This window comes from Pieris rapae, chromosome 8, assembly GCF_905147795.1.
Source record: "Pieris rapae chromosome 8, ilPieRapa1.1, whole genome shotgun sequence".
Taxonomy (NCBI): Eukaryota; Metazoa; Arthropoda; class Insecta; order Lepidoptera; family Pieridae; genus Pieris; species Pieris rapae.
Window position 1 is genome coordinate 10,469,189 of NC_059516.1, and position 12,816 is coordinate 10,482,004.

Here is a 12,816-nt window from a genome sequence, read left to right on the forward strand (position 1 = left end):
AATAATGCGTTACTTAAGAAAGAAAAAGACAAAACATAGCCTGTCCTCTTAAGTTGTTTAACCTCCAATGAATAGAATGTAAACATGTCAAGATGTCAGTCTCGGAGAAAAGACCACGGTGGCAGCTTGCAAGTTTTGTAACGACAAAAAGTTGTTAAAAATAAAAATAATTGCGAACAATTTGTTGAAATCATAAAAAGTGTTTACTTTGCCCCGTTTATTGATGAATTCTTCTGAGTTTAGTGGTAGTTTGTGTCATTTTGTGCATATTTGTGCCGATGTCGGAGTCTTGTAGTTAACGGTTCATACTCGTGAACTTTTGTCTGAATTTTAACCCACCTAGATGCAGCCTCCTTTAAAAACCCGGATGTGAGACCATGCGACTTTTATAATACTCGGATATTTGTTTGGAATTTTTGTAGCGGTAAGTTCATGCTAAAAGTTCAACATACATAATATGTAATTAGTATTGTGCATTGTGTATATTGTATATACCTAATTATAGTAACCACCTCATTAATAAACATACAAGCCTTTTATAACTTTAGGTAACTTGTGGTAAGGTAAATTTAAATAAGTGACAATCCTACCACGAACTACAATAAATATTACTAATAATTAGCTAATGTCGTCCAAAAATAGTATATAGGTAATTGCTTAAAAGAATAGTTATACCTAGGTAATTCAAGGTACGAAAATTTTAACGATTTTTTTGTATTTATTATTCTAAAAATTACGTTTAAGTATTTCAAACAATACCGCATTGATTGTTGTATGGCCAGTAACGATTCAATAAAATAACAAATTATAATATAGGGTTAAAACAATGGGGTGGCGGCAGCTGTGCAAATTTATGCGTCATCAATACCTAAATCTATAGGTAATAGTTATTGAGAAAGCGACGGTAAATTTACCTAACACTACTTACTACCTTTACGTAAGTTATTTCTTGTATACCTACCCGATGAAGGAAACTAAATCATACATATTGAGTAACATGCCTTTACGAACTAGCTTACACCCACTGCTGGTTGGTTCCTACAAGATTTAAGTGGGCCCGTTCTCTTTGGAGACGGTAGAAGATAGATAGAAGATTCATGACATCTTCCGTCCACGTTTTTTAAGACCGTATGTAATTTCATAATAATTATTTATGCAATGTTAGCATAGATTAGCGTTTAAATACATTTGCAAATCTAAAAAGTAAAAACGTCCTTGTGGTAAAGGTCCGTGCCATTCTCGACCGGTTAGTCCGTTTGTCACGACTCGCGTTGCACTAAAATGAATCATAGCTTTCTGTTGAATTGACAGTGTGATATTCTATTGATGTTGTATAGATTATTTGAAACATTAAATTAATATATTCAATTTCTTTTTCTGCGATAAAATATATCGTGTAAGTTTCAAAATCATGTACATGTACATTCTCGTCATAAAGTAAATTTAATGTGTAAAAATAAGTATTTGGATTTCTATCAAGTGAAGTTATTTAAATCGTGTATCGATCTTTCGAAATGGATACATAAACTACTCAACACCTCCATATATTTCCATTCTCTACTTCAAGAAACGATGACGAAGATTGAAATGAACAATATACTTTTTTGGAGTTTTGCGACCATATCGGTTCTTAAGACTAAGAGTGTTCAGTACCAACGTCTAGATTCAATCTCTAGTCAAGTCTACCAGTTCAATTTCGAACATAAATATTTTGTTCAGTATTCAACAAGAATGCAACCTTGATGCCACGTGTTCACATACCGTCAGCTCTTCTGCACTTCTGAAAACGTTTAACTCGATTTGCAATTACAAACGCAGGTTATGTCGGCTTATCTGTCATAAGGGTCATTTGTTTAGGAGCACTTCTTATTAAACATCTTACATATTTACAAGTGTATTCGTTCACTTACCTCTACAGTAGGTACTAGCGTTGTAATGGTAATTGATATTATTTTGCATATTTTGAGAATTTTTTTGTTAAAATGTCACACGTCTAGTTTTAATAGGCAAGTAATAGTTTAAGGGTCTGTTTCACAATGTCCGGATAAGTTCCAAATAAGCTATTATTTACTTATTGGTAGGATAAACAGTATTTTTGCGTTTCACGACTGTCAGATAGTGCTATTTGTCATAAAATGCGAAGTATCTTATTCGGAATTTTTATCTTTCGAATAATTTATGTGTTGCATAGCTATTTGGTACTTTATCCATACATTGTGAAACAGGCCCTAAACCTATTAAGATACATAAGCAGATTCCTTGCATCGGTTGTACTCACAATGTTTTGATGGGCTTATTAATAATGTAATGTCACGCGCATATAATTTTTTTTTTTTATTTTTTTATTTAAATTACTTACAATAATTATTATAATTATAACTTTATTTTATACATATACTAGCGACCCGCCCCGGCTTCGCACGGGTGCAATGCTGATAATAAATACACTACAGATAATCTGTGAACGTTGTATATAAAAATGTGGGTTATCCATAAGAGATAGACATATACCATCACGGACTTTTCTGTAGACCTTTTCAATGTGTACAATACTTAGTACATTATTTTGATAAAACTCGTAGGGTTCAGCCTGCGTTTGGAATGCAAGCGGAAAAAATGTACTTATTTACGACATCACATTAGAAACCTCAAAAATAACAGTACTTCTCCACTATTTAATGGATGTTATTATACATATAAACCTTCCTCTTGAATCACTCTATTAAACCGCATCAAAATCCGTTGCGTAGTTTCAAAGATTTAAGCATACAAAGGGACGTAGGGACAGAGAAAGCGACTTTGTTTTATACTATGTAGTGATATTATATCATTGGTATAAGTGTTAAATTTTTTCAACGTCCTGGCGGACTGTTTATTTTATGTTTCCATCACACTTTTAGAGCCCTTTTTTAAATTATTTATAACATTAAAAAAAAGCTTAAAATATGATACGCAAAGTCGAAATCCAACTCGGATATTTTGAATTTTCATTTAAGATTTTCATTTAAAATTTAAGGATTCATTTTCTTTTGAATTATTGTATGTAAAGGGAGGATAAAACTTGCTGAGTTTCTTGCCCGTTCTTCTCAGAACAAGACCTCCTGGTAGTCTTGCGAACGGATGGCGTAGTTTTGCTCTTTCGCGAATTTTGTAAACGTTTTTGACATTCATAAGCATGCCTTAAGTCGCATCTAAACTAAATAAATTTTGATTGATTGATTGATACTTTACTCGTTCGGTTGTAAGCCATTAAGTAAAAAAAGCGCTTGACTTTTAAGCTTCAAAGCAAGGCTTTTCAAGCCTCTGACAATTCTTAAAACACCTTTTATATAGATTATCCCACTACAACTAAGCTACTAGACTATACCTAAGTAAACTATTACACGCAACTTGTCTTTAACAATGTCTGAAGTAGGAAATATCCACAAGAAACCCGACACCAGGCCGTATACAAAACAATGCTTAGTTTCACTTTCCTATGACAATATGGAGTCATAAGTAATTGGTAAAGATTATTTATAAGCGAAACAAAATTACGAAAAGAGATATTTAATAGTAAAGGTATTGTAGAATGCTATCCGAGCTATAAACCGAGGAAATCATTGATACGATGGAAAGATGATCTTAAAAAAGGAGTATCTTAAATTCATAAGATCTTATTAGGTGTAAGATTTTGGTCGTTAGAAATAAAGGCTTTATTCATTCAAACAGAATGTTATAATTACAGCGAGAAAAAGCCTTATAATGAAGAGACTACTCATATTTGGTCGTAAAAACCAGTAGTCGTAACAGCCTATGTCGTTGTTATTAAGTACCTAATACAATACAATTCAACCTTTGATTTTGTTTAATATAACCGATATGTTGTTGTTAACGATATCTTCGTAAACGGTTATGACTGATATACTTTTTGCACCGGATTCCTGGAAGATATCGTCTGTTATCAATAAGGTTTTTAATTTATGTTATCTAAATGTATCAAATATTTAATGCAATAAAGTGTTAATAAATTAACTGAAATTTTATATTTCATGGTAAATAACTATAAACGATGTAAGTACAATTTATAAAACGGTAGTGTAATTAGATATAACTTTCCTTATAATCGCTAGACATTGCGTCACTGTTATATCACCCCCGCTTTAAGCAGCTGCAAAGTGCAAACAATGAACAATCGTTGGCAGGAACAATAAAAAGTTATGAACAACATCAGCTTAGGGCTTTATTAATTATTTTAAACCTAAATATTGATGGAGGATTTTTTTAAATGCGATACATCACGCGGTTATGTGGACCCTGGTACATTTGCAATAACGAAATCCATCTTTAATGTAGAGGACGGCGCCACAATAATAAAAAACTGCTGGAGCCCAACATATTCTCCACCATAGCATGAATGTCGAGGCTATTCAACTCCTTGACACCATGGGCCTAGTGAGAAGGCTGACAAAACCATTTGAATTAGTGTTAGTGCACGTTAGTATTAGTGAGTGTGAAAATAGAACACAAGAACGGTGTCTACCCTTTAAAATAGACTAAGTATGTAGTGTTATTAGACACTATGTTAGAAATCCTTAGTAGTAAATTAGTTTAGACTAATTTGGTACTTTTTAGTATCAATATATAGGAAAGAGTGTGCATCCCTAACACAGGTAATAGAACTTAAAAGGGATGTTCTAAAATGTATATTTAAGACCATTAACTTAATAAAGGATTTTTTTTTTGTTTTTAGTCATAATTTAGGCTAGATCGTAATGTTTCATAAAATATAAAAAAAAACCTGGGAAAAATATTTCTGTTTACGACAACGGGTATTTACTTTACGTTTTAGTAATTACTTAGTGCTATATTTGTGTTAAGTGGAATCACAATAAGCAACTATCAGGTATATATGTATAAGAAAAAGTTAGGGTAAGCAAAAATATAATTATATGCTATATAATTAATTAATCGCATCGTTAATGAATACCGTTCTGCTTTTAACGCCGTTATAAGAAGCCTTGACCTTCTCGATTCTGAATTAATTAATAATATATGAATTAATTAATAAATATGTTAAAGCAAACATAGACACTTGTTGTTGCTTTCTATTTGTTCTCTCGATTGTAATTTTTTTTAAATATTGTTAAGATTGATATCCGACTACGCTACTGCTAGGTCGGAAGCCACGTATTAGGTAATAAATAGATAATTATTATACAGAGCAAAAAGCCATTATAAATAGCATATAAAAACCTTCCTAAGAACATATTTGTATTCATAAATATTCCAACACCTTGGAACTTTACGACCTCAAGAATTTTGATAAAATTAAAAGATTTAATGTGTGCAGTTCTCACCAGCCGAAGGTCAGCTCATGGCCCAGTTCCCAGGATTGTTGCGATTCCTGTGACATGGCTATGCATGTAGCGAATTTAATTCACTGTTATTTGTGAAATAACGGATATATTCGTATAGACAGCTGCTTCGAATTGAAGAACCAAGTGCTGCTATACTGTCGGGATATGGAGCATCTAAAGTACGAAATAAAGCAGAAATAAACGATGTTCTGACAAATGTTGTCCCGTAATAATAGGTTGGGGAGAATGTACAAATTCTAAAAGGCTGGCAACGCACTCGCGAGCTCTCGAGCATCGAGAGTGTCCATGGGCGGCAGTATGGCCGGTATGTTCTATATAAAAAAAAGTTTCTCCGCATTAAAAAAATCGTAACATTTTTTAATATACTTTATATACATTTAACTAAAGTATCATATCATCATTTTATTAGGTAACTTTTTACCATCTAGTAGGACATGATCCTATTGTAATAGAAATTTTGCGGCTTCTGATCAAAATACCGCGACAATTAGTTTTGGCAGTCCTCTTGTAATGTTAATCTGTCACTACCTAAGAAATTCTGAAAATACCGAAACATGTAGATATCTGAAAGTGCAAAGTCAGGACTATACGGCGGATGCATTAACACCTCCCAGACAAGCTCTCTTAATTTTTGCTGAATGACTAAAGATCTAAAGGTTAGGAGGAGCGTTATCAAGGTGAAAAACCACACCCCTTCTAATGATGTATTCCATAATGTTTTTTTTGATATAACGTAATACTGCCGCCCATAGATACCTACTCACACGGCCAGAAGGTTCGCAATTGCGTTGCCGTGCATAACTCATATTGTTTCAGAAAAGCATTTTGTCCTCCGTTGCTAAATAGTTGTCAGTAAACGTTTAAGGAAATAAAACACATAATCAAGAGTCGAAAAAAGTTAAAATTGACCAAGATCTCGGTTTATCCAATGTCGGCTACCTATAGTGCTATGTTTGAATGGTTTGTCCCATACCTACGTATAATGTAATATTTATAATTTTATGTTGGTTAGTATAGGTTTTAAATCTGTCCGACGATCTCGCGAGGTGATGAGAAAAGCTATGTTTCCTGATAATATATACAATAAATAAATATAAGTAAGAGAGGAATTTAACCGCTCTACGCCTGCAATGATTAAATTCCTTACGCAATGCGAGTTAATACGTACCTAAGTTTTTGTTCGCTACGCAAAAATGTCGATTGACTTCTTAATTATACATTTTTAATTCTCGCCTATTTTCGGTTAAATTTATACATATATAAGTATTGGATCAAAAACTGGGGCACCCGAAATGTCTAATTTTCGTTTACTTAGTTATGTTTTATAGAACGAACCAGTTTGAATTAGGGTCCTTCAAGAAAAGAGTATCAATTCTTATAAGGCTGGCAACGCACTCGCCCTTTGGCATTGAGATTCCATGGGCGGCGGTATCACTTAACAACAGATGCCCAGCCTGTCAGTTTGCCTCCTGTATGTATCGATGTTCTGTTTAATTCAATAAATATAGTTCCATGAGTACTGAACAATATATAAAAAAACTACTTTTTATATTTAAACTATAAATTTGTTATATTGAAAATTAGTTAATATTTGACAAGTTACTGATAATTTAAAATTGCATAAATTCATCGTTACGCAAAAGTTAAGCAAATTGGTTTTCACAAAATTACAAAACGTGATTATTTTTAAATTGTCTTCTGCTACATTATTTTAGCACGTTTTTATGTCACACATTTAGGTAATACATTAGTTATAACACAAATATAGGGTATTTAACATATTGTTCACCCACATGATACCAATTAAAACAGACCCAAATAAAAATTCTTCGATGTAGTGCTATACATATTCAGCAGCTCTGGGGTCACCGGTTCTACATACCTGGTGCCAAATGTAGTCTTGATTTGGCGCCTGTGCACTTAAACCTCACGGTTCAATTTATTAGCTCTCTTAACATATTAATATATTTGATATCGCAACTTTAAATTATCAAAAAATCTCAATATGATATCTGAACCAGTATCATTAACCAGTAGAATTACTATTGAAGTATCGGCAGTCCCTGAAAATTTTGTCAATTCTGGTGGTATTAACTCCCCATTCCAACGTCCATTCTACGAAATTACGATACATCTCGTAACATTATTTAATATTCATATTATGTAATGCTTAACATAAATTAACTTATAATTAACATAGTTAACAACTGTATCATCAAATTACTAGTTTAAAGTAGGTTTATTATCGGAATAGCTATACGAAACTCGATCGTCAAGCTAATAAATAAATTTATATTGCAGTTGACAGATTAAAATTAGGTTATAAAAATCTATATAAGAAAAAAGTAAATCGCAGAATATGTTCCTGAGCCCAAAACTCGAAGACGGCTAGATCATTTTGAGAAATATTTATTCCTTAGAGTCTAAGGTAGCTTTTTTATGGTGAGAAAATTGTAAAAATTTACACGGAAAACCACACTAAAGTTTGTCTTCAGAACAGAACTAAAAAGGTAAATAAAACATATTAAGAGGAAACGCTTCTAAACGCGATTTTTTTTGTTTTTCTTTGGATTGTCTTACACCCTTTCTTTGGGCTAATCAAACATAATTTCTAGTTCCAGTTTACCGAAATTGAAGATGTATTATGTTAAGCTTCTTTTCTTTGACTTTAGAAATTTAAATCCGCGGTTATTTATAAGTGGCTGGATCACCGTTACAGCAACAGGTAAGTTCAAATTACAGAGTTAACTGTACCAGTGATGCGGTAACGGCGTTGTGATTACTTGACCGCATCTTGGTTCCCATACTATTTTTATTAAATTTTGTGACAAATTTTGGACTTAAATTATGAATTTCTTTTTATGATATCATAACTGTTTTACCGAGGTTAAGAAAACTGATGTTCAGTGGTTCACTTTGTCATTACTCAACCAGGAATGGGTATTTTTTATTCATCTGTTTCATTATATGTTTTTATGTGCATAGGTGAATTTCTTTGCACACGTAAAGCTTTTTAATGACACCACTGTGTTAACTAGCATTAATTCTGATGATGATCATTTTCTTTCGTAACATATGGTCTATCTACTATACTATCTATCTTCAATATATGTTCTCCTATTCTTAATATAATATTTGAGTACATTTTTAAATTTATTTTTTATATTATTTTAATTCATTTAAAAAATGTTTATGTTATTGGAATATAAGATATACAGGTATAATTTATTCCACGTAATTAAATTTGAACCGGTAGGCATCCCTACTAATCGGCAAAGAAGACAGGGTATAGGTTTATTATGGCTTAATATAGTCTAGATAATCTAGAAATACAGAAGACTTGAAACATAAGACAACTAAGTAAGGGGTTTGAGGGGAACACTGTACAAATTCATTATAAAACTAACGAGTTAAAAAAAGAGATTTTTTTAATTTAGTGTAAGTAAAAAATCTTTTTTACAAAAATTCTAAATATTCTCAATGCGCGCATAACTTCCGTCATCAATTTATTTTTGTACGTGTGAAAACGCATTGGAAAGCGAAACATCCAAATTAAAAAATCTATTTCTCGTTTTATTACCTGTATATATATGTAGAAACACGGAGCCCCGATTGTGTTATTAGATCTAGCACGTCTACACTATATCTTGTACATTCTTACGAGAACGATTTAGCAAGCTCAACAAAAACATGTCATCAACAATAGTTGACGCAAACCATTCGATTTTATTCTTCCCACAGATCTAGTTTATTGTATTTCTTTGCAGTTGCTTTTATCGGACTGGTTGTAGAATCTACTACACGATATCCTGTAGTAATGTTTTTATTAACCGGTGTTTATTTAAATGTTATAGCTATAAAATATAGAGCATTCTGTTAATATATTTTGGCCGTGGGGTTAAGTTAAGTACACACTAGCTAATTAAAGATTTAAGTTGGTGCCTGATAGTACTGGTGCCCCAGAGCTGGTATTTTCCTCGCTTAACGAATAAATATTGCAATACAGCAAGGAAATGCCACCAGCGTTAAAGATACACTGCCACAGAGACTATATTTATTATAATTTTTTAATTGATTATTATTATTACAATATACTGAGGGTAAAATATTTTAAATGCTTGTCATGGCTGTAAATATAAATATGAATTTTGGCGTTGTAAATACTTTTTATTTTTAAAGGAAATGTTGTTTCTGAAAATCTCCTTTAAAATGCAATGTGTGAGTTCCGGCAAGTTCTTATCAATAGTCTAAACAAAAACACAATTTAATCTTTACTAAACGCTAATTATCTTTAAAATTTAATATAAAACCTTACAGTTTTAACACTGTTTAGTAATGTAAAAAGTCTTAAGTGATCATTTGATTAAGTATTATATATTTAACGTAGAAAATGGTTGTTCAGTCAATATAATCAAATAGTGGTAACTAGATTCTATGACAATTCTTTAGACGTAATGGAGACTATTACTTATTACTAGTATTAGCTTATTAACTTATATAATAATATATATACATTTATAAAATGAAAAAACTCATTTTATTTATTTTAACTGTGCGTTTTTATTTATTGGAAAATTTTAAAGGTATTTTTAGATTGTCCAGCAAACGTAAATCGGTTTGACATATTTAAGATACGAATTGAAAACGGAATACTTTTTGAGTGAATAAATTGCTTTATGTAGGTAGGAATATCAAATATATTTTATAACCCTCATAGTAGGAAATTAAAAAAAGGGACTATCCTTGAAAGTTTATCTTTATTTGCTTAGGATATGACAGTGTTGATATAAATAACAAATAATAGTTATATTTACAGAAAAACTCTTAAAATCGTGGTCGTAATATCGTTCCCGTTTTAATTTTAACAAAATTAGAATCTATATGTATATATATATGAGTGTGTGTGGCCATAGGTAAGAATATGATAAATGCAATATCATAACTTTACAGGACAAACAATTAAATTATTAATCAATGTTGAAGGCACTTTTAAAATATGAAAAATTCATACAACAATAAGTCATACTGAGCAAAAATTTACTTATCATTGTCTGCTCTATGACCACATATATATACCCTTGGCAACCCATTTTCACATTTGTTCCTCCTTACAGATTGAGCATTTTTGTAGATGAACTGTGTCTGGATATTAACAGTTGCTACTCTCACTCTCACCCTCAATTTAAAATCGATTATCCTTTAGACTTTATCATAAATCGAAGATGTTTTTTTCCCCAGCTCCACATTAAATTTTGTATTTTTTTCTTTAATTACTAATGTATAAGTGTGTCGAGAGCTGGCATGCTTTTGTACTTAAATAAAATCTAGAATCAGATTAAAGTCTGATAAACCTACTTAAAGTTTTGAAATTATTGCTTATGATGAATGATACATTACATCTTACGGATGTAATGTATCATTCATCAGCAGGGTAATTAAAAGTAAACTGATGTGGATTCCAAAGCAAATACAGAAAACAGGTTGTGTCATATTTGTGTATTACGTATTGCCTTAGAAATCTTGGACAGATGTCAATTTTTGTGTCTGTCCTTTATACGTTTATACTAAACTGGTAGCTCAGGACGGGAGAATTTCTTATTCTATTTCGATGTTTGGAGATCAAACTCAGCCCTATCTAGCATTCATTGTCATCCCTACTGTAAAATATGTTATACAACGTGTAAAACTTTTCTTCTTTAGTTGAGTGTAATGGAGGGGCATTACGGAGGTTGGCTGTCAGTCCCTAAAACGTGTCTTACCTGTGCCAGATACAGGAATTCTTCCGTACTGGCAATACCCGTCCACTCCCTAACGATACGAAGCCATGATTATTTCCCTTTTAAAACGCCGTTTATCCCGCATTTTACCTATTACATATATTAATGATCAGTATCGATTATGGCAACACGTTTAGGGGCAACACGTGGCCAAGACAACTTTCGGTTGTTTGTTGTTCTACATAAATTTTCCGAGTGTATTTTCTTTATATAAATAGATAATTTAAACTGTAATAGGAAGTAACTGTAAGCTATGGAAGTAGCACATCTTTAAGTAGTAAAATTATTTTGAGCTGGTCCATTCTTAAATTCTCTTATAGCTCACGGTATGCAAATCGCGTTACATTGTTCATAAGTGTGTCGTGAGAGCGATTAGTTCTACCAATTTTTATCTTTTACATTTGTTAATCGTTGTGTAATTTGTTTGTGAAATTTGTTTCGTCTGTAGCGAAATCTAACTCAGTTAATTAGTAACAAAATTAATATTGAATACTGAGGTAAAAAAAACAGTGTATTCTCATTAGGAAGATGCACGTAGTACGCTGTTATTGCATTAAAGTCCATCTACCAAAAACTTCGCAGGCGTTCGTTCGATACGGGTTCGATATATATATCTATATAGATAAAGAGCCTCCTCGGAAAATAGTAGCAGTAGAGTGTGTATAATATATTTCACTCTGTTGTATAGAGTGTATTATATTATAATATAATAATAATCTCTAATAATCTAAAATATTTAGTCTATACTATATTTAGTCTAGACTAAATATTTTAAAGAAAACTCTGGAAACGTCAAATTATGTACCTACAGGACAATTGACTGAATATTTTTTAACCGATATTAATGTAGTAATGTACAGAATTCAATTACGAAACAAGCATAACTGCGTAATCAATCATAATTAATTGCATTTTGCATATAATTTGTCATAATAGGGTCTTGACATTAGGGTCAATTAATGCTACGCCCTTGTAATGACTTACCATGAACCTGTAAATTGTGTTTTGTCGTAATTTATTAATTAACAGGACTCAATAACAAGATTCTTGTTTAAGACTAAAAATTCTTGATCAAAGAAAATCACTTGATCACCCAATGAGGTTCGTTTAAAAGATATTTTAAGGCAAAAAAATACTCTGGTCAAAATTTTTGGTACCTACCTATTTATTGTTTCTTAGTAATCCGTATAGTCTACACTCTACAGTAAATGTATGACTCGTACATTTGGATCTAGATCAAGGGAGGTTTAAAGGCAACATTTATAGTTTTCTTTTTATCAACCCTCACGGAAGAGATAATTATATATCAGAATGATTCCTTATTTCAAGTAGTAAATTAAATTAAAATATATCTCTCTCTAATATAGGTCTCTTTGTTATCATCGCGAACTAGCGCTGTGTGTTTGTTAGGGAAGTATAAGTTGTAGATTTCTATAATTACCTTTTAAAGAAATACAATATATAGAACGTGGGACTCTTATATTATTATTTGTATTAAAGGTTTTTTAGAGACAAATACCATAAATCGGTGTACTACTATTTGTGAATATTTTGTATAAGTTCCGGCATAGCTCATTCGTCTCCAACTGCATCATTACTATTTAATTTTTTATTGGGATCATTAGAATAATTTTCAAATTTATAAAAAGCTTTATTGTTTAATTTACGTTTCACGAACG

General features: G+C 31.6%; 1 protein-coding gene across 1 annotated transcript in view; it reads left to right on the plus strand.

Moving 5' to 3' along the window:
* Positions 1-112: 112 nt before the first annotated feature.
* The window catches only part of LOC110992066 (cadherin-87A), a 38,437-nt gene continuing 25,733 nt past the window's right edge, over positions 113-12,816 (plus strand). Inside the window, exon 1 of the mRNA XM_022257733.2 lies at positions 113-424. The gene's annotated coding sequence lies outside the window, so the exon portion shown is untranslated. The remainder of the gene's footprint in view (positions 425-12,816) is intronic.